The sequence below is a fragment of the Lepidochelys kempii genome, chromosome 8 (genome assembly GCF_965140265.1).
Source record: "Lepidochelys kempii isolate rLepKem1 chromosome 8, rLepKem1.hap2, whole genome shotgun sequence".
Classification (NCBI taxonomy): domain Eukaryota; kingdom Metazoa; phylum Chordata; order Testudines; family Cheloniidae; genus Lepidochelys; species Lepidochelys kempii.
Genome location: NC_133263.1, coordinates 76530250 through 76557908, shown reverse-complemented (window position 1 = coordinate 76557908; position 27659 = coordinate 76530250). Strand labels below are relative to the sequence as shown.

Sequence of the window (27659 nt, the reverse complement as noted above, 5' to 3'; positions counted from 1 at the left end):
TGTCCCAGGATTCTTAATATCTTTGGTATTGTGGCCACTCTAGGACTTGATTCATTGTGTACTGTGGGTAACTTGTCTGTCCGTCCATCCATCCTGTGGGACTTGACCAGAAGTGGTTTGAGCCTGCCAGTGCATTCAGCCGAGCCGTTTTTGAGTCTGCATGTCCCCAGCACCAGAGTTATCAATATGGATCCCAACCCAGGAGGAACTTCTCCAGCTCACTCTTTTGCTCCTATTTTGAGAATCAGGCAGAGCATCCGTGGGAGCCTGGTGGACATTTTGGTGGTGGTATTTGTCCTACCAAAAGCGCCTCTTGGAGGGTGTTACTGACATAGTAGCTGCAACCCAGCTAATGCGGCTTATGGCTGTTGCCAAAATCGCACATTCCCCATATGTACAGCAGCACTTCTGCAGCAGGGCCACAATCACAAGCTGGTGGGACCACGTATTCATGTGGACCTTGGGATGACCAGCAATGGTTCCAGAACTTTTGCAAAAAGAAACAGATGTTCCCAGACGCTTGTGATCAGCTTGTTCTGATGCTCCAGCATTAGGACACGTGCCTGAGGGCAGTTGTGCTGGCCCAGAAACTGGTTGCTTATAACCAGCTGGAAGCTACCCTGGATTGCTACAGGTCAACAGCTAGCCAGTTTGGAGTTAGCAAGTCTGGGGCTGGATCCACATGTGCAACGGAAAACAGGGATGCTTTTGTTTGCCTACATAATAGGTTTGCACAGTCCCAGGCATGGAGGGAATTAAATAGAATTTGTAATTGTGCTGTTTCCAGCTATGAGGCAGCTCTGGGAGATCATTTTTATGAATTTGTATTTTGAATTTTGTGGACAATGCTAATGTTGACTATGCTGAAATGTGTGGAACTTTTTATGCATTTTATAAAAACTGGCCATGTACTTCAACCCACAGCGAATGGATTATTATGATGAAATGTTTTGAAATTTTTTATTATTTTTACTGAGACTGGCCATGTACTTCAACCCAAAGTTTACAGATTGCTGTGATGAAGTTCCGACTTCATTAAATGTAATAAAATTTTTTAATGAAGCCTCTTGTGCAAATTCATCATTTTTATTTTAAACATTTATTTAAATACAAAGTGGCAATGTAAAAACCATGTACTACACAATAATCAAAATCAGTGCAAAATCAGTGAACAGTGCATGTTAAAATATGAAACGGACAACAGTGCAAATGACTCCAACTATGTATATAGCCACTGAAGCAGTTTATCTATTCCCTTTTGTTTGTAATGGCCTGTCTGGTGCATTTTGCAGCTAGACTGGAGTAGAGAAATGCACAGGGTACATTTGACCATGTACTAGTGTTCATTGCCTGTGATATGATCCAGCTTACCCCTGAATTGTCCAAAGGGTGTGTAGTATGCAGTACATAATAGGGTGGGGGGGGGCGGGGGGCCTTAGGGATTGGGGCAGGAGCTGAAGGTGTCTGTGGAAGTGGTGCTGGAGCCTGCAGTCTGGTGACCATAAGCAAAAGCAACCGCTCAAACAGTTGCTTCTATAGCACTCTGTCTTTCTCCCTTGACCTGCGGTCATGCTTTGCAAGAACTGGGCTGCCAATCTCTGAGCACTTTTTCTCTTTCCACCTTTCTTGCATCCTGATCACTCTGGTACTTCATCTGCTCATTGGCTTTCTCAGAAGTATCCCCCATGGACTTATCTCTAACTTTTTTCCCCCCCTCCTTGTCTGTAATTGAAGAGTCTCCTTCCCCCAGGCTTCTGGACCCTTGTGTGTGCCATGCAGAAGTGGAAGAGCTTGGAAAGGAACATGAAAGAGCACGTTATTATCTGGCCATGATAAAAAATTACATTTCTGCTCTTTCAAAGGGCCTGCATCAATTCAAGGTCAAAAGATGATATTTCTAATCACTGGGTCTTATTATATTCATACAAAAACCACTGGCCAGTTCAGACATCCTTTGGAGTAGTACTGAGAACCATCACACATCATAGGAAGATACATATACACATTCAATTAAAGTTATCTATATTCCCCTACCATTTTTCCCAGAGTGGAGAGGGAAGGGGGTTCATATGAGGGGGTCTGTTACTAGCTATGGTTTTACAGTCCTTTCCAGGGCCAGATTAACCTTTTGTGGGCCCAGCGCCAAACATATTTGTGGGCCCCCATGGAGGCAATGGAGCATAGTGCGGGGAATTCAGTCTGAGGGGCCAGCCAGAGGCAATGGGGCATGGCAGGGGAAGCCCCACTCTGCCCAATGTGAGGGCACTATTTACAAACCAGCAGTTGCCAGACGCACAGTGGTCCCTCAGGGGCAAGCCCAAGCCAAGCCACATAGCCCCCCTGCCCAACACCCCCCGACTCCCTATGGCCAGAGCCCCCCAGCACCTACTATGCCCATTGCCCCCCCAGACCCATCCACAAATGCACAGCACCTTGCACAACACCACCCCTGCCCACAGCCCCACCACAGCTGCCCAGCATCCCCCACAGAACCCCCACTCCCTAGTGCCCCAACACACACACATCCTCCCCACCCCTTCACAGCCTAGCACCTCCCCCCACATATTCCCCACAGACCCACTCCCCCACCCCCTGCCTCCCAGCCCTGCTGGGAGTCAACTGTGTCTGCCAGGCTGAGCCGCCAGTGCAGCCAGGGCTGGTCCCAGGGCCGGGAATCGATCCCGCCCCTCGGGAGTGGTGCAATAAGCTGCGGACCAAATACACCAACACTGGGACAGAGCAGTGTGTCTGACTTATCAGGTATACTGTATTAGCAAGGTTGGGTATGTGAGGCTCATAATTTTAGTGCCCCAACCCACCTTTCTAACAATCAGTGAGTATCTAGTAAAAATTTCATAATTGCTTGTTTAACTTTTTCCCCTCGGCTCCCAGTGTTCATTTTGTATCCCACGTGGTGTCGGGGGAAGGGAGGGGAGGTGCTAGGGAACTGGCATGGGTTCTGCCCTGAATGGAAGTACGCTACAACTCCTGGCTTGTATTAACCATTTCTGAGGGCCAGAAGCTAGAAACCCCTCCCATTCATGTATTAATAACAAACATGATGGCAGAAACATGCCAGGCTACGGCTCCAGATTTCTTCTGCTCTGGGTTGTGCGGTGGGCTGCTCTCCAGGGCTATTTCCAAACAGGTCCTCCTTCGAATATGGACCCGGGATGTGTTTTTGCTTCTCTGGCAGGATAGCCTTTTCAGGGACTGGCATTAGCACCAGAGTCACTTCATTAACTTCATCCAGCAATTGCTGGCTCTTCTCCAGTGGAGCCTGTGACTGTGGGGTTATCAGGGTACCATTCCTGCTCTGCAGATTGTCCTGTGCCATGGTGGGCTCAGTGCTTGCTGAAGTCCTTAGCACCCAGTTGAATTTCTTGCAAAAGAGATAAAACAGATGGGGAGCTTTCAGAGGTGCTGTTAGCATCTTTGACTTTGTTGTAGTCTGTCTTGAGCCGTTTAATTCACTCTTTGCATTGAACTCCAGTGTGGTTGATTCCTGATGCCACCAGCTGCTCGATATAGATTTGTAGACATGATCATTTCTTGTGCTCTTGTTGAAGTCAAATGTCTTGCTTGGCATGCACCAGAGATTAACCAGAATCTGTTCCTGTGGCCAGCCAGTAGCACTTTTGATGCAGGATTTCTTATTAGTACTGGCCATAGCTAACACACATGAGGATTAACTGTGTTGATCAGTCTGTGGAAATGAAGGGTTAAATGCTGAGCAGCTGTGTATGAAACAGGAAGTTGCTTGAGGTTGCTGGGAATTGAGTATGAAGCTTTGGGATGGATGGGCTGGGAAACACAGGCTCAAAGGATTGTTGGTTTGCATTAATGGACTGTTCGGACATGAGTCTGGTAACCCAGGCTTGAGCTTCATCCACACTGCAAATGCCTGGGCTTGAACCTGCAGCATAGCAGGACTTGGACCCATACCCCTGGGCGGGTCTGTGGGCCCAAATTAGATGTGTGTGTTGATATAGAGGTACTTTGGCTTAAACCTGAGTCTGAGCCTGGGTTTGCTATGCAGTATAGACATACCCTGGAAAGCAACCAACGTAAAATTGAAAATATATATATATATTTTTTTCTACATAATGCAAAATTAACCTTGGGAGTTCACTACCACAAGATTAACAATGAGGTCAAGAGCTTAGTAGGATTCAGAAAAGGATTAGACATTTGAATGGATGAGAAATTCTAGAGTTCTGTTAGATAGCAATAAAAAGGATATTTAACCTTTGTGCTTCAGGGTTTAAAATCACTTGTAGGGTCAGGAAGAAACTGACCCTGTTGGGAAGGTTTTTCCATAATTGTCTATTACAGAACTTCTTGCACATTCCTCTGAAACATCTGGTACAGGCTAATGTTAAAGAGAGGATATAGGAACAGATGGTTTATGGGTCTGAGCCAGTATAAACTAACTTTAGAAATGTAATACTGTGGAAGCTCTGTTCTTGGTATTTACTTGTCATAATAAAACTACTCAATTTTCTCCTTGTAATTTTTCTCTTAATTTGAACACTATGACAAAACAAACAAGATCTTCAATATAATGTATTTCATTCTTAGGGTACGTCTACACAGCCGATGTTGAAGCACTGCCACAGCAGCGCTTTAATGTGGGTAACCACCTTTCTGTATACAGTGCTATGAAATCCCTCCTGACCAGAGGCAAAATCCTTTCACCTGTTAAGAAGCTAAGGTAACCCCTCTGGCACCTTACCCAAAATGGCCAATGAGGGGACAAGATTCTTTCAAATCTGGAAGGGGGGACAAACGGTTTTGGCTGTCTGTGTGATACCTTTGCCGGGAACAGATCAAGGATGCAAACCTTCCAACTCCTGTAAAGTTAGTAAGTAATCTAGCTAGAAAATGCTTTAGATTTTCTTTTGTTTTTTGGCTTGTAAAATTCGCTGTGCTGGAGGGAATGTGTATTCCTGTTTTTGTGTCTTTTTGTAACTTAAGGTTTTGCCTAGAGGGATTCTCTATGTTTTGAATCTGGTTACCCTGTAAGGTATTTACCATTCTGATTTAATAGAGGTGATTCTTTTACCTTTTCTTTAAATAAAATTCTTTTAAGAACCTGATTGCTTTTTCATTGTTCTTAAGATCCAAGGGTTTGGGTCTGTGTTCACCTGTACCAATTGGTGAGGATATTATTATCAAGCCTTCCCCAGTAAAGGGGGTGTAGGGCTTGGGGGGATATTTCGGGGGAAGATGTCTCCAAGTGGTCTCTTTCCCTGTTCTTTGTTTAAATCGCTTGGTGGTGGCAGCATACTGTTCAAGACAAGGCAAAGTTTGTACCTTGGGGAAGTTTTTAACCTAAGCTGATAAAAATAAGCTTAGGGGGTCTTTCATGCAGGTCCCCACATCTGTACCCTAGAGTTCAGAGTTCAGAAGCTTGACATGGTGGTAGCGGTGGGATAAGGGGTATAATCGTTGCAGAGCAAAGGGCCAGTGTACATAAATGGCTGACACTCTTGTCTCCTGGCAGCTAATGGCCTGGGCCCTTCCCCCCTACAAGGTGATAGCTAAAGGGTTGGAGAACAAAGGAATCAGGTGACCTCCTGGCCCGGGAAAGGGACAAAGCCCAGAGGAGGAGAGGGTGGAGGGTCAGTCAGTTGGGGCAGTAACTGAAGAATAACTATATGTTGCTTTGCATCTATCAACCTTCTGCTGCAGGGAGAGTCTATACTTTTATATAGTGTAAATTAACTTTTAGCATCTCTGTAGTAACGTCACAGAGAATATCTACTACTTATTACTTTTTGGTTTTGTCTGTGCAAGTCATAGTAACCTTTTGCATCATTTTAACAATATGGAAATGAATAATAAAAATTTGGTGATAGCTAAGATTATTTGTCCTCTCCCTCCAGTTGCAAGATCGTTTACCTCAGATGACAATGTGATGTGTTTGGTGTAGGACAACAGTTTGAAAGACCCTGAATAAAAGTAATAGGGAAAGTTTTACACCAAGAGTAACTTGCTGTGGCACTCTGTACCTCAAAACAGCATCCTGGAACTCCCGTATTCACCCATCATATAATTAGGATATATTTCATACAAAGCATGCCATGTAAGATATCATATGAAAGGTCATGATCTGTTGAAACCCATTGTTCTGTCAAAATATGTATATCGTTAGTGTGCATCAAATTATGATATTTTGCTATATGGTTGTTGCTGAAATATGCTGTAAGTTTGTCATAATAAAATTACTCAATTTTCTCAACAAAGTAACAACAAAGGAGGTGATCCACACCCACGAGGGTTGTAAATGACCATTAATTGGCAGGGGAGTTGTATATAGGGGATTTACAATGCTGTAAGAGAGCTGGGCAAAATCACACGCTGGGCAAGCATCACACATCTGGGATTGCTCAACTCTGAGACTCGGCAAAGCCCACCAGGATATATCTGGGCTAGTGTCTTCCAGGCACATGGACTGAGGATATAAAATAGGGGACAGTGGTATTATGTTTTGGCCTTTCTCCTCCCCCACCTATGCTGGAAGCACCAGGAATGCAGGGAAGACAAAGACTTGAACTGAGGAAACTGGTCCCAGGCTTAAATGGGAAGCCTGTGTGTTAAGAACTGTAACTTACCTGCAACATCCAGTGGGGTGAGAAAAACTGCTTGATCCAAATACTGCCTAGTCTAATATGGTTTCAGATTTAGCCTGTGCACTAACCTTTTCTTAGGCATAAAAGGTCAGAGATAGTTACCAATCACTTATAATCACTCAAAATCTATCTTTTTTTAGTTAATACATCTGCTTTATATTTTACTTAAAATAGTGTGTCTTGCTTGAAGTATCTCAGCTCACTTTACAGAGGCTAGGGTGGCTCCTCTCTACATTGAGGGGGGGCGGACTGGGTAATAAGCTTACACTTGTCAGGCTTCTGACCAGGGCAAGATGGTAGAGTTCTGGGGTCAAGGCTGTGGGCTTGGGAGATTTGCTGGTGCCTTACTCTTTGTGATTTGGCTCTGGGAGCATTTATGCAACCTAACTGGGTGTGGGGCTCCACATGCTGTTGTACTTTGTGATAATAGCACCTGAAGGAGTTTGCTGCTTGTCACTTGTAAAACATTGTGAGAGACAGCCCAGGCTGGAGAGTTAAGGGGGCACAGAGGTATCCCAGTTCCAGGTTGTACCCCGGGAACCCCATCACACTTGCAAAGGGAAAAACCTGTGGTTTTATTTGGTGGCTTCATGATATATAAAAAAGGGTCTTTTGGGTGGGAGGGGTGGCAGGAGGAGGGAGATGTGAGGCGGGGAAAGGTTCTACTTGTTTTATCTAATGTAGATGTTCTTATCTTCCTTCTTGCTGTAGGAATCCTTGGAGGACTGGAGAACTAGTGAGCTTATACCATTACAACTTGGTTAATACTAGAGATATTATACCAGTTAAAGCCGCCTGTACATTTATAGAACACTTTGCATCAGCACAAACACTTCAAACAGCCTATGCAGTGTTTTAATCATCAGAACAGCTCTCTTGTCAGCGAGAGTAATAACTGGTTAAACGACTGGTTCCTTCTGAGTTGGCTTCGGACCAGTGTGGCTGCAAACAAACTGAAATGGTTCAACTAGTCCTCTCATGCCCACCTGTTTTACTTAACTTCTCAGAAACATTTGGGAGAAAAGGTCCCTTTGTTAAGATTAAACTGCACCCTCCCTTAAACTGAAGGCTGAGGAAATCTCACACTTGACCTCCATTCATCCAAGGACAACTTACGGTCTTATGCCTCTATTCCATGTAGAACGTATGGCCTTCACTACTGCCTTCCATCTTTGGTGGTCTCTTGCTGCAGTTTCCAAATTGTCCTTGGTCTACCCCATTGCCTCTTGCCCTAGGGATTCCAGTCCAACACCTGTCTTATGTTATTTTATTTGTTCCATAATGTCCTGTACTGTCAGTTTCTGTTTCATCCTCTTGCAGAGTTCTTCATCTCTGGATTTTTTTCTGTCCATCTGACATTGAGGATTTGTCTAAAGCAGCTGTTTATAAAACTTGGAGCTTAAATGGTAAGGTCTTGATAAGTCTCCATGTTTCCGTGCCATATAATAAGGTAAACTTTACAAGACATTAAATATTTGAAGTTTAGTTCAGAGGACAAGGTTTCTGTTTCTCTATATTGGGTTAGGGTTGCAAAGGCATGTCTGGTTTTTGTTGTTCTGGCTTTAATGCCTTCATCTCTTCCACCTATGTTGCTTATGATGCTGTCAAGATGTGAAGTGTAGGACCTCTTTAATGTCAATCCCAGAAAGTGTGATTGGCTTTCTTGTTGTATGGGTTTAGTTTTCTTGGTGTTGACTTTCAGCCCTACTAACTGTGCATACATCTGGAGATGATTTGTTTTAGCTTGCATATCTCTGTGGGTATAGGACAGCAGGTTGATGCCATCTGCAAAGTTGAGGTCTTGTAGCTTCTGTGTAAAAGTTATTCCTAAGGCTATGTTTTAGTCATGGGTATTTTTAGTAAAAGTCATGGACAGGTCACAAGCCATGAATTTTTGTTTACTGCCTTACTCTAACTAAAACTTGGGTGGGGTGACCTGGGTGCTCGGGGCGGGTGTGGTCTGGGAGTGTTGCAGATGCTGCGGGAGGTGGCTCGGAACCCCGCTGGTGCTGAGCGGGGGAGGCATTGGCGGGGCTGGCAGGGGCTCCCTACCTGGTTCCATGTGTCCCTGCAGCTCCCTAGGCGGCGGAGGGTCGGGGCTCAGTGCGCTGCTCCCACCGCAAGCCCCGGCTGCGCGGCTCCCATTGGCCAGGAGGTGCAGGGCCATGCCGGTGGGAACTGGGGAGCTCCCCACCCCAAGGTAAGTGCCCCCCCCGCAACTCCCTCACTGTGAGCCCCCTCCCACACACCCAAACTGCTGCTGCTGGCCCATGGGCTGCCCAACTTGGGCAGCCCCTGTGCCAGCACCAGCCACTGCAGAAGTCATGGAGGTCATGGAAAGTCATGGAATCTGTGACCTCCGTGACAGACTTGCAGCCTTAGTTATACCCCTTCGTTGTTCTGTGGTCTTTCTAAATACTCAGTCAACAGGAAGGTCATGGGCGACATGCATCCTTGTCTGATACAGGTAATTATGTCGAATGGCTTGGTCAATTTGTTGCTATGTGGTCAATTTGTTGCTATGTATTAGTTGACATGTCATATTTTCATAGAAGTTCTGGATAATATTCACAAATTTCTGCAGCATTTCATAAAGGCTATTCTATCGGCTGTGTCAAAGGCTTTTGGAAATCTATGAAATTCATGTATATCAGGGACTGCCATTGGATTGATGGTTCTGTGATGATACACAGGGTTATAATTTGATCTGTGCATGATTTCTCCTGCCTGAACCCTGCCTGTTTTGCCATAGCCTTGAATCTACTGTGTTCCTTAGTCTGCCTAAGATAATGCATGTGAATATATTAAAGTTGGATGCCTCTCCAGTTTTTTGCACTGTCTGAGTTCTCCTTTCTTTGATGCCTTCATTATATGACCTTTTTCTACTCATTCAGTATTTTTTCTTCTTCCCGTATCTTTTGTGAGAGGCCTGTCAAAATCTCTACTTTGTTCTTCAAGTCATTAAGGATCTCCATTGGGATGTTGTCCAAATCTGGTGCCTTTCCATTTTTTAACCAATTAACTTCCCTCTCTACTTCTACGTCCACTTCTAGTGGTCAGTACTAGTTCGGCATCTAGAGCTTCTCCATCCTCTGTGTCTAGGGGGTTGACTAAAGTCCTGCCTCCATATATTTAAGTTTTTGTTATTTTTATTGTTACATTACCTTCACTGCCTTGGATGCTTGGTGTTTGTTCTCCCTGACAGCTGTCTAGTGATGTTATACAGGGTCTTCATATCATTTATGCTGTGGCAACCTGTGCATCTGTTGCCATTTTGCCTATAAAATTTATTTCTGTTTCCTGGCACTCTTTTTGATCTCTTTGTTCTTTGTGGCATATTCCTCCTGGAGTCACTGTTTGTGTTCTTGTTCTTGCTTGAATTAATTTCAGTTTAATTTTACATCTTCTATCTTCTGCCATGTATCCTCAGACAACCATTCATTGTGGTGTTTCTTCATGAAGCGCCGCACTTCTTTGCAGGTTTTGGTGAAAGTTTCCTTTACATGTTTCCATTTGCCTTCTGCTGTTCTGTTGTCTTCATTTCAAGTGCCTGGTATCTATTTTCTAGTTCAATTCTAAACACTAGTGGTGTTTGTTCTAGCCTGGCAATGTTATAATGTGCAGATGTCTCTGTCCAGTTCTCTCTTTACTTTGTTCTTATTTTTATTCTCAATTCAGCTACCACTAATGTATGATCCATTCCCATGTCAACCCCATTCCTGCTACGTACTGTTGTATTAATATAGATAGACTATATGGGCCTAACGAGTCTAAGGTGTTAACATGACCCAGTCACTATCTGTCCATCAGTTTTAAACAAGGTTCAGGGTTTGGTATACAGGTTCCTCAGCCTGCTTAGTACCATGGCAAACAAATCATTAAACATTTCACCTTTTAGTAAAGATACACAAAAGAAGAAAAAACAGAGCATTTGAAATGTAAAATATTAAGTAAGACTTTCATTTTAGCAACATCCCTTGTTCCCTTTAGCAGGAGAGTTTTTAGAAGGAAAAAAACTCCCTTGTTTGACGTCTTTTAGACCATATCAGAGATAGCAATAACTGTCCTTTTTGGGGAAAAGAGAAGAAGTTAGTTGAGATGGGCTGGAATTGTTATTGTTGCGGTTGTGAATGTCTTATCCCATTTCCGAAGAAGACAAAACAAGACAAACACAAAAGAGGAGAGAAAAGAATAGTAAAGATAGAAAATGTAGCTTCTGTCTCTGCAATCTCACTGATAGAAAAGAACAAGTATGGTGCATGGTCTTATCAGTCACTCTTGAGACCTGTCAAACTTGTAGAAGCAACCAGCTGTTTAGGTCATTGCTTTTAGTTTCCTCTCTGGTCACAGGTTCACAGCAGTGTTACAAAATGTGTAACACTTGGATGGCTAAGCCAGACTCTTATTAAACAGAAGGCTAAAGGAGAGAGATAGGAAAGAAAAGAAATAGGGTCGGGAAGGGAAAGGACACAAGGTGGGGGGAGTGGGATGAAGTCTCACATCCTAGGTAGTGTTTGGGATTTAGTCGAAGCCGCTGGAGGTGGTGATGTCATCTGGCTCCATCTCTCTGGCATAGTCTGGTCAGGATGTCTTTCAAGATTAGGATGAAGAAGGTCTGGGGTTCCAGGACATGGTGGGGGTGGAAGCCCTGAGAGTGAAGCTTGCTCCTTCCCCTTTCAGTCAGTCAATGTAGCATAGCCAGCTTTCCTCTCCAAAATCTTTTTTTTTTTTTTTTAAAGAGTGGTGGGTAGAACAGTGCATCCTTTCATCATTTTGTCCACCAATGAGGCCAAATTTTCATCACACCAATTTTGTTTCATTGACTTCCAGTTCCACAATTCTCTTATTTACCAAGCATGATCTTAAGACATAAAGCCCTGCAAATCCACAGATATCCACAAACCATTTTTGCAGATCGGATACGGATACAAATTTTGTATCCACACAGGGCTCTATTAACACAGTTATATTGAGTTGTATCAGTAGGCATTTTTGTTTGGACTAATTCAGTTTTTGTCTCTCTTTGCACCTTTTCCTGTCAGCATTTATTGTTATAGGTTATTGTGACATTTTACAAACTTACACTTACTTCTTATAGTCCAGCTCACAAGTGTGGTAAATTTGTAGGCCCAATTATCACAACAGTGCATCCTCTAAAACTGTTCTCCATTTGTGCCAAATTGTAATATGATTCATTTGGTGACCTCCAAGTTGCCTTGTGAATAGTCTGGTGATGGAAAATAGTACCTCTAATGACTGGATCATTCATTCTACAAAAATCAGCAAAGATTTCACCATTTCCTTTTATTTCACTGAGGCCTTCCCCCTAATTACTTCCCTGTCAATATTATTGCTCCCCACTTCAGTATTCATGTGTCCAGTTGCTAGGGGGACATCCTTATTCAGGACCTTGTTTACTGTGTTCTGGAGTCGTTTGTAGAAGTTTTCTTTTTCTTCTTGGCTAGCTTGATTTGTTAGAGCAAGGGTTGGCAAACTTTTTGGTCCGAGGGCCACTTCAGGATGCAAAACTGTATGGAGGGCGGGTAAGGAAGGCTGTGCCTCCCCAAACAGCCTGGCCCCTACCCCCTATCCGCTCCTTCCCACTTCCCGCCCCCTGACTGTCCCCCTCAGAACCTCCGACCCATCCAACCTCCCCTGCTCCCTATCCCCTGACCGCCCCTTCCTGGGACCCCCACCCCTAACCACTGCCCGGGACCCCACCCCCTAACTGCCCCCCCCCCCGAACCTCTGCCCTATCCAACAGCCCCCTGTTCCCCGTCCCCTTGGAACACTAACAAGACTGGCTTTGTTTTCCTTTTCTGACTCAGTTCTCCAAAATTGCTAAACTATATTTAATCAAACTTTCAAAAAATTCAACCTGAGGCACAGATGAGGAAGGAAAATTTCAGATCCAAAAGTTGCTGTTTGACAACATTAGAACCTACTAAAAACAGAAGGTTGCTATGGAAGTTGTTAGGTAACCTTATTAATAGGCATTGCTATGTGTGCTGCATTTCGCTAAATAACCCAGGTGTTGTGTGTGAGTGTGTCTTCTCTACTCCACAACAGACAGCTGTAGAGTGAGGGATAGAATCTTAATGTATACATGATAGGGGCTTTATGGCTCTCTGAACTGGATTAGAGAACATGGTGGTAACAGTACCTGCACCATGTTTTCCTACAGTTTACAACATTGGTAACACTGGTGCAGAAACCCTAATTTTCCTTTGTAGATGCACCCTGAAAGGCCCTGTCTACTACCCTAGAGCATTTGGCGTTACCATAGCAACATTGCATAACATTTACTTGCAGTGGTGTAAAAGCAATCATGCTGCCATTGCAATAAGCAAAGCTAAGCCCTATTGCATACCGCCCTGGGGCTTCCTGCACATTTGATTTGCCTGTATGGACATGAAATGCAAGCTCTCTGGTAGCGCTGGGACTCATTGCAGCATTGCAACTCTACAGTCCTTCTGCTTGCCCTTCAGTGGTATTTCAAAGTTGCAACACTTGTCAAGCCTACGGTATGGTGGCGTGAGAGCAGCTGGCATGGTTCTTGGTAGATGTACATGCTGGTTGGTCCCCTACTTCTCCAACTCTTCCTTGACACCCCAAATTTTACCCAAACAAGAACATAAAATAATGCAACAAAACTAAATTCATAAGTATTGAATTAATGAAAACTAAGCATAAACTCAGGCTCCTTAGTTTCTCAGGCCCACCACCCATAGGTGTCAGGGTTATCAGAGTCTGTGACTCCAGGCCCACAATGGATTCAGCAGAGTTTGAGGAGAGACTGGTGGCTCTCTGCCGTGACATCTGCAAGTCTGAGAGTGTAGCTGTAGCAGGGCATAGTACCTACCCTTTCGTGACTCAGGTGCCTATCTACATGCCTCACAGAACCAGCCAAAGAATCCAACAGGACATGCCGAAAACTGTGAACAGGTGCAAATGTCACACTAAAACCATAGACCAGTGGTTCCCAAACTTGTCGGCATCACGCCCCCTGATTCTTGTCCTCTGACCCCCCCTCCCATCACCCCCACCCCTAATGCCCCCCCCGGGACCCCACTCCCTATTCAACCCCCCCTGCTCCCTGTCCCCTGACTACCCCCTCCTGGGACCCCACCCCCTATCCAACCCCCCCTGCTTCCTGTCTCCTGACAGCCCTGACCCCTATCCACACCTCTGCCCCCTGACAGGCCCCCCGGGACTCCCATGCCTATCCAATCCTCCCTGTTTCCTGACCGCTCCCCCCAAAGAACCTGTGCCCCATCCAACCGCTCCCTGTCTCCTGACTGCCCCCCCAGGACCTCCTGCCCTTATCCAATCCCGCCCCCCTTCTCGCCACCCCCTTACCACGGCAGGACTGGCTTATTGGAAAGCCTGAGAGGTGGGCGGATGCAAGCCGCGCGGCCAGCACGGCGACGTGGCTTCAGGGGAGGGTGGACTGGAGGGGAGGGGAGGGGCGGGGGCTAGCCTCCCCGGCTGGGAGCTCAAGGGCCGGGCAGTGCCCCCCTCACCCCAGTTTGGGGACCAATGCCATAGACCCTATGCATCTGCTCCAAGGAGCTGTGCTAGGGATTGTGGGAGAGGTGCAACAACACACTGGCCTAGTAACATTTGCCAGAATTGTTGTGTGTGGAGGCAGAGCACCTGGAATAGGTTAGCTAGTGTATAGTATGTATGCTGCACCTTTGTAATTTGCAGTGTGTTCAGTCACAGTGGCGCAAGTCGCAGTTCTGAAAAGGGAGGAGTGTTGATTTTGAGACATGAAGAATATATGAGGCAAAAAGGTTCCTACAACACTAGGTGCAAGAGAAATTGTATTTGTTAAATGAGTTTCTCAGTTCATCGATACATCCAAATATACTGCTGCTTGCATGATGGTTTGCAGTGCATATGACCTGGACTGAGAGTGCATGTGTACTTAATTAATTAGTTCACTTGTTAAACAGTGGTAATATGTTTTGTTTAGTAGAGGCTTTTAAAAGAAAAAATAATTAAAGAGTAAGTCACACGTTAAGGACATTTAGTTAATTGACCAATCCCAAATATAAACTGCATTCATAGTTCTTGGTATTCTTGTCTGCCCACAGGAGTCCCAGGAACTGAAAGAGATCATAGAACAATACAGGGGAAAGTGTTGCTGCTTTCATTCTTCATTTGGGGAAAGTACAATGAACTAAGTAATGACACGCATGCATTAGAAGACAGCATGACTGCTGAGATGTAGAAGTGATCTGTGTGCTTCTACCAAGGAGCACATTGCTGGGATTTTGAATTTGTGCTTTAAAGCAATCCATGCAATAAAAACTAACCAAAAAAGAAAAGCATAGACCCATTGCAGTTTTTTTCTATACAAATGATTAAAGTTAGTTTGTTACCTTAAATTGGCATTATATGGTTGTGATAGTGCAATAATTTCATAATTTTCTATCCTATAATTCTGTAAAATCTTAATATACTAAACTCCTATGTTAATTTCACTTGTAGCATATTGTGAGCTATAGTTACAGATTATGGAAATGTTAGCCCCCAGTTAGCTCTTGCTTGAGCTTTGTCTCTCAGTTAAATTGAATGTTTCAATGATTTTTTTTTAACAATGTTGACAGTTACTGCTCTATTGTGTCAGTATTTAAAAATGCTGAGTGCCTTGTTCCAAAGGGTTTATTACCTGTCCTGATTCCTGTGGAATGGCAAAGCAGAGTGTATGTAAAGCCCTGTTTTACTGCTCTTGGAAAAGGTGTTCGAACTGTGGGACTAATTTCAATAGTGTCTGGGCAATAGTGATGTATCACTGTGACACTAAACACCCCTGTATTCACACCCTTCAGACTGTTGTAATCATTTTTGTACAAAATGTATCTTCTGGGATGGCATATGAAAACTAATAGTTCACTGATCATTAATATCCTTGTGTGATGTATGTATGTAATGGGTATTTCTAGAGCCCTGCGTGTATACAACATTTGTATCCTCATCTGATCTGTGATCCGCAAACATGGTCCACAGATATAAAGCGGATATCTGCAGATTTGCAGGGCTCTAGATATAAATTTTGGATCCGCATCCCTCTGTAGTCCTCAAACATGGTCCGTGGATATAAAGCAGGGATATCTACAGATTTGCTGGGCTCTAGGTATTAAGAGTTATGCATATATGCTAGAATTCTGACTAAAGTATGTTTAAACCAGGCATGTCAGGGGAAGTTAGTAAACATAACTGCCTTTGACAAAGGAATGTGGATTTGATTCTCTGACCAGCCTGATCTTCAGGCAAAGTCAATGAAAGTCCATACAGGAGTGCTGGAACAATTCGTATAGCGGGGGTGCTGAGAGCCATTGAACCAAACTGTAAACCCTGTATATCAGAGGTGGGAAAACTACAGCCCGCGGGCCACATCCGGCCCGCAGGCCTCTCCTGCCTGGCCCCTGAGCTCCTGGCCTTTGAGGCTCGCCCCTCGTTCCCCCTCCCCTGCAGCCTCAGCACGCCATGCTGCCAGTGTCATGTATTAAACTGCTCCGCATTGGAATGTGCCACTGGTAGCAGTTCTGGAGAGCAATTTACTACACTACACTGACACAATGCTCTGGGTGGCTGGGCAATGCTCTGGGTGGTGTGGCTGTAATGCCACCAGCCACCGGTGCTCTGTGCTGCGTGGTAAGGGGGCAGGGAGCAGGGGAGGTTGGACAGAGGGCAGGGGAGTTCAGGGTGGTGGGCAGGGGGAAGGGGTGTGGATGGGGTCGGGGCTATCAGAGGGTGGGGAACGGGGGAGAGGGGTTGAATGGGGCAGGGGTTCCCAGGGGGGCATTCAGGAAGGAGGGGAGGTTGGATGGGGCAGTCAGGGGCAAGGGTTCTGGGGGTAGTCAGGGGACAGGGAGCCGGGGGGGGACGGTGGATGGGATGGGGTCCTGGGGGGGGCCGTCAGGGAACGGGGGGGTTGAATGGGGCAGGAGTCCCGGGGGGTGGCCGTCAGGGGGTGAGAAGCAAAGGGGGGGCGGATGGGGGCAGGGGCACAGCCTAGCACAGCCTCCCCTAACTGGCCCTCCATACAATTTCTGAAACCCGATGTGGCCTCAGGCCAAAAAGTTTGCCTGCCCCTGCTGTATACGATGGAAACCATTTCAAGCCAGGAGGTGCGGCCGCACCCCCAGCACTGCTAGTTCCGACACCTATCGGTCCCTATTTACATATAAGCAGCAAACAGCAAGACCATCAAGACAGCAGTGGGAGGAGAGGGCAGGAAACAACAATCTGTATGTAAGCTAACTTGGGGGGGGAAAGAGCATGAAGCTTCCATCACCACCAGACTCTGTGTGCCCTTTCTCACTGCTTGAATAAACTTTAATTTGAGGGGTAACCCTCAGAAGAACGTATATCAAGGGTTTACTGGTCTGTAAAGACAAGTGACTGAACATCAAGTGATACGCAACTGAATCAACTGATTGAATACAATAGTACTGTATTATAAAAGTGTATATAGAGTGAATGACTTGCATGCTTGTACCCTGGTTGTGAGCATCCCAGGTTGGGAAGTAGAGTGGCAAAAAAGTGTGAGGGACCCAGGGTTACAGGGCATATGGTGACTCAACCCCTCCTGGTGTGGATTGCACCCCAAACCCCATCACAGAGGTCTATGCCAGAGTAAAAGGGTGTTCAGGTTCTTATGGCTGAACCTTTTCTGAAGGGGGATCAGATGCTGAGACCCTATATAAAGTGTCAGATTTTTGCTTTGTTTTTTCCTGCTGACTCCTTCTGGAAGCCAGTCCAGCTTGAACCTAGGAGCATAAAAGTGTTTAAATGTCTCTGGAGCTGGACAGGGACTTCCGCCAGGTCACAGACACAAAATACATACTAGTTGTAGAGTCCAAAAGTCACCCTTCTTGTGGCCTGATTTTATTAACAAAGGTAATTCTAAAGGTAATATTGGATAACTGCAGCCTAAAGCCTTTTCCCCAGGCTTAGCTCTGCCTAGGGTTCCTACTCTGCGGACCAGCTTGTCCCAGAATCACGTTCCCTTTCTGAAGGGTATTCCCACCTCTTTTCTATGCAGGGTGGAGTTTAAGGAGTCATGCCTGCCCTAGTGAATAAGCAGTAATTAATCTGCAGCATTCCAACACTTGCTGGCAGGGATGGGGCAGTAAGAGAATCCTAGCTTCTGTGAAGAAGAGGAAATAGGGTCCGGAACAGAGGGGCACTGTAGAAACAACCTTAAGCACTGCCAAGTTTGAGAGAAGGCTTAGACTTGGGTTTATGTCCTGTTGTTGTGTAGCTTAACAGTAAACTCAAACCAAAGAACTGGAGTAATTTGGAAGGTATCTAGAGTGTTTGGAGCAGGGTGGGAACTCAACATTGCTGTTGCTGAACTGGATCAGACCAGTGATCCACCTTGGCCATTGTCCTATTTCAGAGGAAGGTTAAAGAAACCCTGCAGTGGACAGTTACAGAATAACCTGGCCAGAAGGGGAAATTCCTAATTCACTGCTGTCGATTAGTGGTTGTCATATGTCCTGAAGTGTGTGGGAAGAGGTTACATTCCTTCCTAGAATTAAAAAATAAAAAAATAAACAGACATTTTTTTCTTAATCTGATTGTTACAGTTGAAGCGTCTTCCATTATCCATATCAGTTTGTTTACCTGTCCCTGATAAGCTTTTGGAACACTACATCGCTTTAATTTTGATTTATAATAAATTATATTGAAAAAATATTAATCCTGGTTCTCTTTTCAAATCACAATCAGGTGTAACCAGCGAATCATTAGGAAGACTTAGTTTTGTGTGACTGGAAACTGGCTTTCATCATGAGAGCCTGATCATCAAGTGAGTTAGTTTATTCACTGTAGGCAGTAAAGAGTTTTTATTAGTTAAACAAAAATTGCATTATTTGCTTTTATTTGTATGAATGTGGACTTTACCTTCATTAAAGTGTTGTGATTTTTTTAAAGCCACTCGATTACTCATATTTGCTCTTTGTATGTAAACATTCCCATCTTCTCACTTTAGTGATCAAAATGAGTCTTTACTGTTGCCTCTGCAGAGCCAACACAGTTAAGAGCTGGATTCCGTTAGTTTTCTTGCATTGCCAGCAAATCTGTTTGTTAAGTTCCAATCAAGATGAAATTGCACTGGTGTCAGTTGAGGGTCTGATTTAGCCAATGACCCTTTATTATTGGTGAAGATGCATAAGGAAAGCACCCAGCTTGACTTTCAGATCCCAGGGAGAGTTTAAAGGGCTGGCAGTTAGAAAAAAAAATTTTACTTCTAAACTATGCATGTATATGGAAATAATGAAACCCAATAAAATGGGAAATTCCACTGTTACTTTTACTAAGTTATGTTGTGAGTAGAACTTCACAGTAAGAAACACCACTTAAATCATTACCCAGATAAAGACTTGGATAAATAATCTCACCAGATCTTGATCATACAAAACAGTTTGGTGACTTTATTTTCGAGTAAATAAGACAGTGGTGATGTAACTAGGCATTGGGTAGTGTAGAATTAGATCAGTGTTGATGTCTTGCTCTCCTGAGTCTAGAGATTATACCAGGTATTGCTTTCTGGGGTTTGATAAATCTGCTGCTATAAAAATTTGCTTGAGTCATAATTTGGTGTGCAAGTTCTCAGCCACAGAGAGAGGAGCTGTTGCAAAATTTTAGTTAATCAGACTATTTTGTCATTGTTTTGGTTTGTCTTGCTAGATCATGACAAACTTTTAAAATGAAGGTCTATAGGAATTTAATCATGTATAAAAGCTTTGTGTACCCACATTTGCAAGCACTAGTTCAAATTGTGCATCTGTGCTAACAGTAATATAAGAAAGTAATTGATGTATTGGTTAGCTGTCTTAATATGAATTCTAGATTAGCTCCATACAAAAAAGGTGACTATCTAATTTATAAGTAAATCGATGTATCCTAGATTGAAATAGGATGTTATATTGTGACATAGGTTGATACTTTGTATCCATCCCCCCTTTATTTTTTTTGGCACAGAGGGAGGGGGAGGTGTCAAGAGCTTGGCATAACTTTCAAATTAATTTTGCAATAGCTTCCAGGGTTGCTACTCTTAGAATCACAGCGTGCCTTTGATAGTCCATCTTGTTCCAAGGGGGGGTGAGGGTGGGAAGGGAGGAAGAGTACCCCTGTCAGGACTATACCTGGTACAGCTACACTAGCCGGTGCATTGGGGGGTTGGAGTAAGGCTCTTCCCACTTGTAGAGGGGGGGAAACATAGCAGCCCAGAAGAGGTTTCTCTCTTCCCTACATTGTTACCTAGGATGTAGGTAGCTGGTGCAAGCAAGTTAAGGGGTCAGAGAAAAGCCACAAGAATGATTTAAGATTTGGGAAAACATGCCGTATAATGATAATCTCCAGGAGCAAAATCTGTTTAGTTTAACAAAGAAAAAGTGAAGGTATGACTTGATCACTGTCTGTAATGATACCTACTTGGGGAGCAAGAGTTTGATAATAGGGACTCTTCAGTCTTACAAAGGTATAAAAAGATCCAGCTGGAAATTGAAGCTAAACTAATTCTGACCAGAAATAAGGTGCAAGTCTTTAACAGTGAGGGCAATTAACAATTGGAACAATTTACCAAGTGTTGTAGTGGATTCTCCATCACTAGAAATTTTAAAGGAAAGATGGGATGTTTTTCTAAAAGACAGGTTTCAGAGTAACAGCTGTGTTAGTCTGTGTTCGCAAAAAGAAAAGGAGTACTTGTGGCACCTTAGAGACTAACCAATTTATTTGAGCATAAGCTTTCGTGAGCTACAGCTCACTTCGTCGGATGCATACTGTGGAAAGTGTAGAAGATCTTTTTATACACACAAAGCATGAAAAAATACCTGCCCCCACCCCACTCTCCTGCTGGTATTAGCTTATCTAAAGTGTGATCTTTAGATAAGCTAATACCAGCAGGAGAGTGGGGTGGGGGCAGGTATTTTTTCATGCTTTGTGTGTATAAAAAGATCTTCTACACTTTCCACAGTATGCATCCGACGAAGTGAGCTGTAGCTCACGAAAGCTTATGCTCAAATAAATTGGTTAGTCTCTAAGGTGCCACAAGTACTCATTTTCTTTTTTCTAAAAGAGATGCTCTTGTTCAAAGAGGAGCTAATTCAGTGAAGTCCTATAGCCTGTGTTATGCAGAAGATTAGCCTAGATGATCTGGCCTTATAATCTATTAACTTTATGCCCCTTATTCACCTGCATTCACGTCTGAGACAGGCAATAATATGGCCCAAAATAAATTCAGATACAGAAACATAACTAAAATAACATTAAAGAAAAAAAGGAAAATTCAGTTGAAGGCTAAGTCTCAGATCTTAACATTGTCCTGTTGTGTTAGCCCACAAATACATTTGAGCATAAGATCTCATCTCTTTCTGAAGCCCTTCTCAATACCTATAGTTGAGGGCAGAATAAGAGCTGTGGCAGTGAAATTTGTGGCATTTTATCAATGTACTTTGTCAAGACTTATATGTTTATGTATCTTATTTCCCTTTAAAAATTTGAGCATGTTGGCAAAATGATGCTCCATGGGAGACAAAGCTAGAAAATAGGTTCTAAAGAAAGTGATCTTTCTTGTCCCAGTTGTTCAGATATTGCTGCATTATCATCTCATGTCTATTTTTTTTTTTTAACTTGGAGATTATAAAGAAAGTAGAAACATTTTTGGTAGTGTTACTTTAGCTTGTTTTTATGTATGAAGATTAAATTTCTTTTGGTTACATGTTGAAACAAAAAACTGATTTAATTTGTTTTCCTCCAAAGAGAGGGACAGATCTTCTTTATGTTGCTGGAGAAGCTAGGAAACTATTATTCTGCTGTCTTAAATGGTGTGGAAAGGACTTGCAGGAACAAATTCAAATGGAAAACATGTTATTGGATGAGTGGGGCGTGGAAGTGCCTGGGGAAAAAGTAAATGTTCTGTCTCTGAGTTGATTCTTTGCCTGGCTAACTAAATAGTCTCCATATTGGTTGTAAAATCCAGACAATGAAATGGAACAATAGTGGGTACCTCTGACAATGCCTGTTGGAAAGGTTTTTTTAGTGCATCAGGTTAGGGCTCTGATAATCATGACTCTAGCAATAAAAATCTGGAACAAGTCTAGCAGTGCCAATGGGGAAATTCTACAGGCATGAGTTTCCTATTTTTCAGTCACTGCTGAGTAGAGCATCAAACTGGGTTTAATGCTAGGGGGGATGAGAGTCTGTCTGGAAGTGAGATTAAATAAGACTTTTTCTCCATGCATCCATGTGTCTTATTTCTTCATGGTCTGAACTAACGCAAATATTTAGAATGCTTCATTAACTCTGTTAAAACAAACTTGACTAGAAAAGGAAGTTTTAAAGAAGGTAGAGCTTGTTTGTTTCCATGTGCCTTATTTTTGAGATAGTATCATTCTAAAAGCAGTGGAAAGAATGTGGCTAAGCATATAGGAATGTTGTACTGTAAAGGGATTTACAAAGACACTTTGCTAACCCTTTTCAAAGATGACTGCCTAGAGGAAGGATGAATTAGAGTGATTAAGCATACAATATGTTATCCCAGAGCTTTTTTTCTGTTGTAGTCTGTGATAAATCCTGTCTGTCTTTGTCTTGAACAGCAGCCAACAGCAGCAGTGCCTAATAAATGATCATTTTTAGATTGTTAGAGCTCTAGAGCAGGAATTGTCTGGTTTGTACCGCACCCATCACAATAAAGCCATAATCCCAATTAAGGCCTTTGAGCAAAACCATAATATAAAGATTTACTGCCGCCACTACTGACTTTAACTTGGGATCCCACTGAATCAGAAAGTTGGAAAATCACTGAGGAAAATACTCTGAATGCTAATGTTACTTCTGTAGCATAAGATCACCATTACCTGTGTTCTGATTGGTTCATTTGCCAGCACCAGTTGTGGTGTCATGGGCCCTTGTGAAACTTATTGGCGGGGATAAGGATGTTGCTTTTTAAAGCAGGGTTTAGTGAGCAAGGAGGCTGCAGACCTAGAAGAGAACAAGTCTGTCAGAGCAGTTTTCTTCGTGTTGTTTTACTTCATCATTTTGTGCAGGTTTTTGAAGAAGTATATCATAAAATACAGTTAATCGTCTGTGCATGTCAGCAGAATCCCAAGATAAAAATACAGTCTCTAGGCATATGTATAGTGTGGGTGTATTTTATTTATTCATGAGTACTGAGAATAAAGCACACCTAGTGCACCCAACAGTTATTGTGCTGGGTCAATGTCTGATAGAAAGAACATGTTATATTTGTAAGAGAATAAATCTACTAAGTTTAAATACAAAAACAGCTTCCCCCTTCTTCCCCCCCCCCCAAAGAAGTCCGGATTCAGAGGGTCCTCTGGCAATAAAACCAGTGGTGTTCAGCAGAGTGTGTGGGGAGGGGCAACAGTGATCTGCACCCACTATTTGACATAGGCCATGATCTGGATAGCTTCCTTGTATGATGAGGGCAGACACGGATGAGATCAGAGGTATCTGCTACTGACTGGATCTTCCAGTCTCTGCATTCATACACACACACGTTTTGAATAGAGGAGAGAGGTCACAAAGACTTCCAGCTGTTGGGCTGTCATGACCACATGGGCTGAAAATAAAAGTAAATTCAGCAAACACATCAGGGATTAAGGTCCTAAATATCCTAGGGGCTTCCGTGTTTTTTAGATGTCTAAAGTGATTACAAGGGGGGGAGGAGTTTCTTTATCCTACAGTTTCTTTAAATGAGCCTCTGTTTTAATGGTGGAGAAACAAATGAAGGAAAATGGTGCGTATGTAGAACCACAGGCACTTCACTGGAAACCAAAGACATAGTGGTTCTTGGCGAGGCAGCAGGCTGTATGTATGATGTTTACAATCTGTTGCTCTGGACAGACGGGGGGACACACCCTGCAGAAATTTCACTGTCAAAAAGAGAGAAATAGTGCATTTTGAAAATGGATGAAATATTTAAATATTGCCTGCCTCTCAACCCACATACATGGATTATAGACTGCCATAACGTTACGTGATCATATAATATGCCCAGTCAGACCAGGTTAAACGAAGAGCAGTTGTATTTAGTGGTGCCTTTACTTGGGTAATTAACAAGAAGTTGTTTTGCCATATTTTCTGTCGGTCTTGTGTACACAAATCCATTCTGTATCTTTATCAGTATTGCTGGTTGTGGCATACATAGGTGTTGACTCCGTGGGTGCTCCGGGGCTGGAGCACCCACAGGGAAATATTGGTGGGTGCTCTGCACTCAATGGCAGCTCCCCGCCCCAGCTTGCCTCCGCCTCTGCCTCCTCCCCTGAGCATGCCACGTCCCCACTTCTCCTACTCACTCCCAGCGCTTGCCACCGCAAAACTGCTGTTTTGTGGCGGCAAGCGCGGGGAGGGAGGAGGAGAAACAGGGACGCGGTGCGCTCAGGGAAGAGGCAGGGCCAGAGATTTGGGGAAGGAGTCCAATAGGGTCAGGGAGGGGGCGGAGTTGGGGTGGGGACTTTGGGGAAGGGGTTGGAATGGGGGCGGGGCAGGGGTGGGGGTGAGGCGGGGCTGCGGGGGGTCGAGCACCTACCGGCGCCAGGAAGAGTTGGCGCCTGTGCTGGCATATCTTAAAAATTCTCTGGAATGGGATGTGAACTTTGGGTATATCTACACTGCACACTCCTTATGGTGGCCTGTCGCATACATACCCTGCACGTCCCCCTAGCACAGGCATAAATAGTAATGTAAATGGTCTTACCAGAGGTAAACATGCACCTGAATCTTTATGGACTCTTCACAGCTCTCTACACACCCAAGCAGGTCTTCTCCGTCTACACTGCTATTTTTAGCAATGTGGTGTCCCACTGGTTCCCCCACAAGAGCTTTTCACTGCCGCGTGTAGCTACACAATGTAGTGTGGATGCAGCCTGCTTTTCACTGTGGCTATACATACCCTACATCCCACTGTCAGTGCTGTGCAGTGTAGACATACTCTGTCTATCCACAATCTCAATGTAGTCTAATTATAGATAATGTCAAGCTACTAATTACTGCATAAGAAACACACGCTCACTTGTGATGCTGTCATTTTACCTGAAATCAATGCTACTTCTATTGTCTCTGCTCAGATCTTTTTCTCTTGTAAAATGTGAGTTAATCTGGTACTCATGTAAATGAGGGACATTTTAGCACTAGTCTGAAGCTGTTTGTGCATAGCTCTGGTGCACTGTCAGTCTTGACCTGCAGCACCAAGTATTGTTCTTGTGTAGGTTGGGCGATGGTCCCTGAGATCTCCCTGACACAGTTTAGGAAGGTAGCAAGCCAGTCCCTGGTATCAAAAAGGTTGAGAAAACAGTATTCTAGGATACTTATTTGGTAGACACGAAAAACTGTGCCAGTTTGATCATTGTGAATGTTTCATGTTGTGCATGAGCAGGAATTAGAATCAATCCATCAAATTTGTTTCCTGGTGACTGAAGCTAGCATTTAATTCCAGATATGCAGCGGTGAAAGGTCAGTACACAAGATCATTGTGTGGCTTAGTTCCATTAACAATATCCCTTAATTTTGTGTGTCCTCCTTTCCTAGGTGGTGAGGCATGAATGGCTTTTAAAACACTGACTCTAAGCTCCTACTTAGATTGTAAGCTTTTGTTCTATGCTTGTACAGCACAATAGGGGCCTGTGACTGGAGTTCTAGGTGCTATCATAGTTAATAACATTTAGCAAAGCAATGGGAGTCTGCAGTAAAGACAGTGCTAATGCTGTGGATATATACCACAGGCATTATAACAACTGCAACAGGAAATGCTTTCTGCTCCCTCCCCTCTCTATTCTTTATTACCCTCTCTTGATTAGCTGTTGGGGTTGTGCATGAATGGGAACAGTGAACACTGACTAGTATGAAACTACTATTGAGAGTCCTGTTAATGAACCTGAATCTCTACCTTTTCCTTTGTTCTTCATGACCTCATTTATTGGCTTCCTGCAGCTCTACCATTGTGACCTCTGCTCAGGCTTTCCGCTCCCTTATACTCCTGTTCTTCAAAGCTTGTGCTTTCTTCCTACTCTGAGATTCCTATTCCCCACCCACCACTGCCTTGGCACCTTTTATGACCCAACTGGGGATAGGAGGGGGCCAAAGATACAGAGGCATGTGTGCACATGGCAATTGCAATTGGAATACTATTTGAAACCCTGCCTCATGTACCTCTGGTTGTACAACTCTCCCCATGTGAAGGGGTCACTCTTTCAGATGTATGCTGCCCATCTGGCCTGACATTCCATTGATTTGCTGCTGCGACTGGGGAGAAGGCAGAGACAGTGACAGTTAGACCAGCAGAAAGGGACCTTTAGTGTAACTGAGAATCAGGCTCATAGGCGTTCTCTGAATTGTTGTTCATAAATCAAAAGAAAACTGTTAAATAGTTTAACCCTAATGGGCCAAAACCTGAGAGGTGCTGAGCACCTGCAGCTCCCCTTGAAGCCTGTTTTGGACCAGCATGAATAGAAATGTTCGGAAACTTTTTTTTTTTTTTTTGGCCCTGTAACATTCCCCTCTGGTGTGAGAGATAATTTTACTGCTCGAAGCATAAGCAACACTGATTAGACCACACATCTGTGTATGGTCGATTTATATCTCAGTACATTAAAGCAATTATTAAGTAAATGGGTGGTATGCAGGGATTATAGAAAGTAAACAGTAAAACAGCAGGATTGAAAGTTAAGTTACAAAGTCTTACATAACCAGAAAAAGTCTAGTTGTGAAGTACCAAAAACTTTTGAGGGGGAGAAGAGAGGGGTTTTATAGGATTTTTTTAAGAAAAATATTGAGCAATAGTCTGACATTGTTTGTTTATAAAAACAGGAATCCCATTTTTGACACAAAGCTAATGAAGCACAAAGTTTACATACCCAACATATATAAGGAATAGTAGACGAGGGTGGGTTAGTTGGTAGTCATTTATTGCACACTATCAGCATGCTCAGTGCTGTATGGAAAGAGGAAGATAATGGCTTTGAGGCATTTATGTATAGTCTAATCCAGACAGAGGATATTTTTCAGACCCAGTGATATGCTGTGAGAAGATCCAGCCCTATAGCTGTGCAGTTATCTTTTGATTCACTTAATGGGTTATGATTAATTAACATGATTCTTTTTCTCTTCTTTAATCTTCAGGTACAAGTTGTAAATATGGCATTGGGCAATAGTGTAATTTCTTTCCTTTTTTAAGGCTAGAGTGAAACTCTCATTCCTAATTTTTTTATTTCTCTTTGTTTGGAATTTCTCCTTCAACTTTCCTGAACCAATATTTTCCTTGTCCATTTGGCCCCAGTTGTTTTTCTGAATTAATATCTCATGCTTTACAAGATAGCAGGTCTCAGAGAAGTGCCTACCCTGCTGTACAGTAATTTTAGTACTGTAGAATAAATTACTTTAAATATACTGAAATCAAATGAAGAACAAAATTCCATCCTTCATAAGATTGCCTAGCCTAAAATATCTAATAAATGAAAATGATAACATATGCTAAGTTAAAAGACTAAATTAAAAAAATTTAAAAAACAATCAAACCCAAACCTTGTGAAATTTAAGTTCTAATGGCTCTTAAGGAAGATAGTTTCAAAGGCAGGAATTGTGAGTGACATCACAAGTAGCAGAAATCTCGTTGCAGCTCTTTCACTCACAGCTTTGCTGTGAGATGATGATATATTCTGTCACCCAAAAAGTATCAAAAAGCAGAACTGAGAAACATTTAAAATAGTTCTTTAAAATGTGTATATGTGTATATATAAAATGTGCTGAGTAAGAGCACTCAGCATAGAAATCTGCAGTTTGATGAATTATCAGTTTTGATTTGTAGGTCACTTACAAAGATAATCGTCTCCAGCACTTCGAATTGTACTGGAATGGAATAGGTACCAAAGCACAATTGTCATGTGCTTATAACTATTTATCCATCCTATTTCTCTTCAATGGGAGACGATATTGGTAGGTTGACACTGCTTCTGTGAAAAACTAGAAGCAGCGAGTGATCCAATGTGA

The 27659-nt window shown here is 43.4% G+C and overlaps 1 protein-coding gene across 6 annotated transcripts in view; it reads left to right on the top strand.

Annotated features, from left to right (window-relative positions):
• LRRC8D (leucine rich repeat containing 8 VRAC subunit D) overlaps positions 1-27659 on the top strand; it is an 82132-nt gene that overhangs the window by 40114 nt on the left and 14359 nt on the right. Inside the window, exon 3 of one of the 6 annotated variants that reach the window (XR_012160420.1) lies at positions 4582-4661. The exons of the other annotated variants lie outside the window; for them this stretch is intronic. The gene's annotated coding sequence lies outside the window, so the exon portion shown is untranslated. Of the gene's footprint in view, positions 1-4581; positions 4662-27659 lie in introns of those variants that run through there. 6 annotated transcript variants of the gene reach the window in all.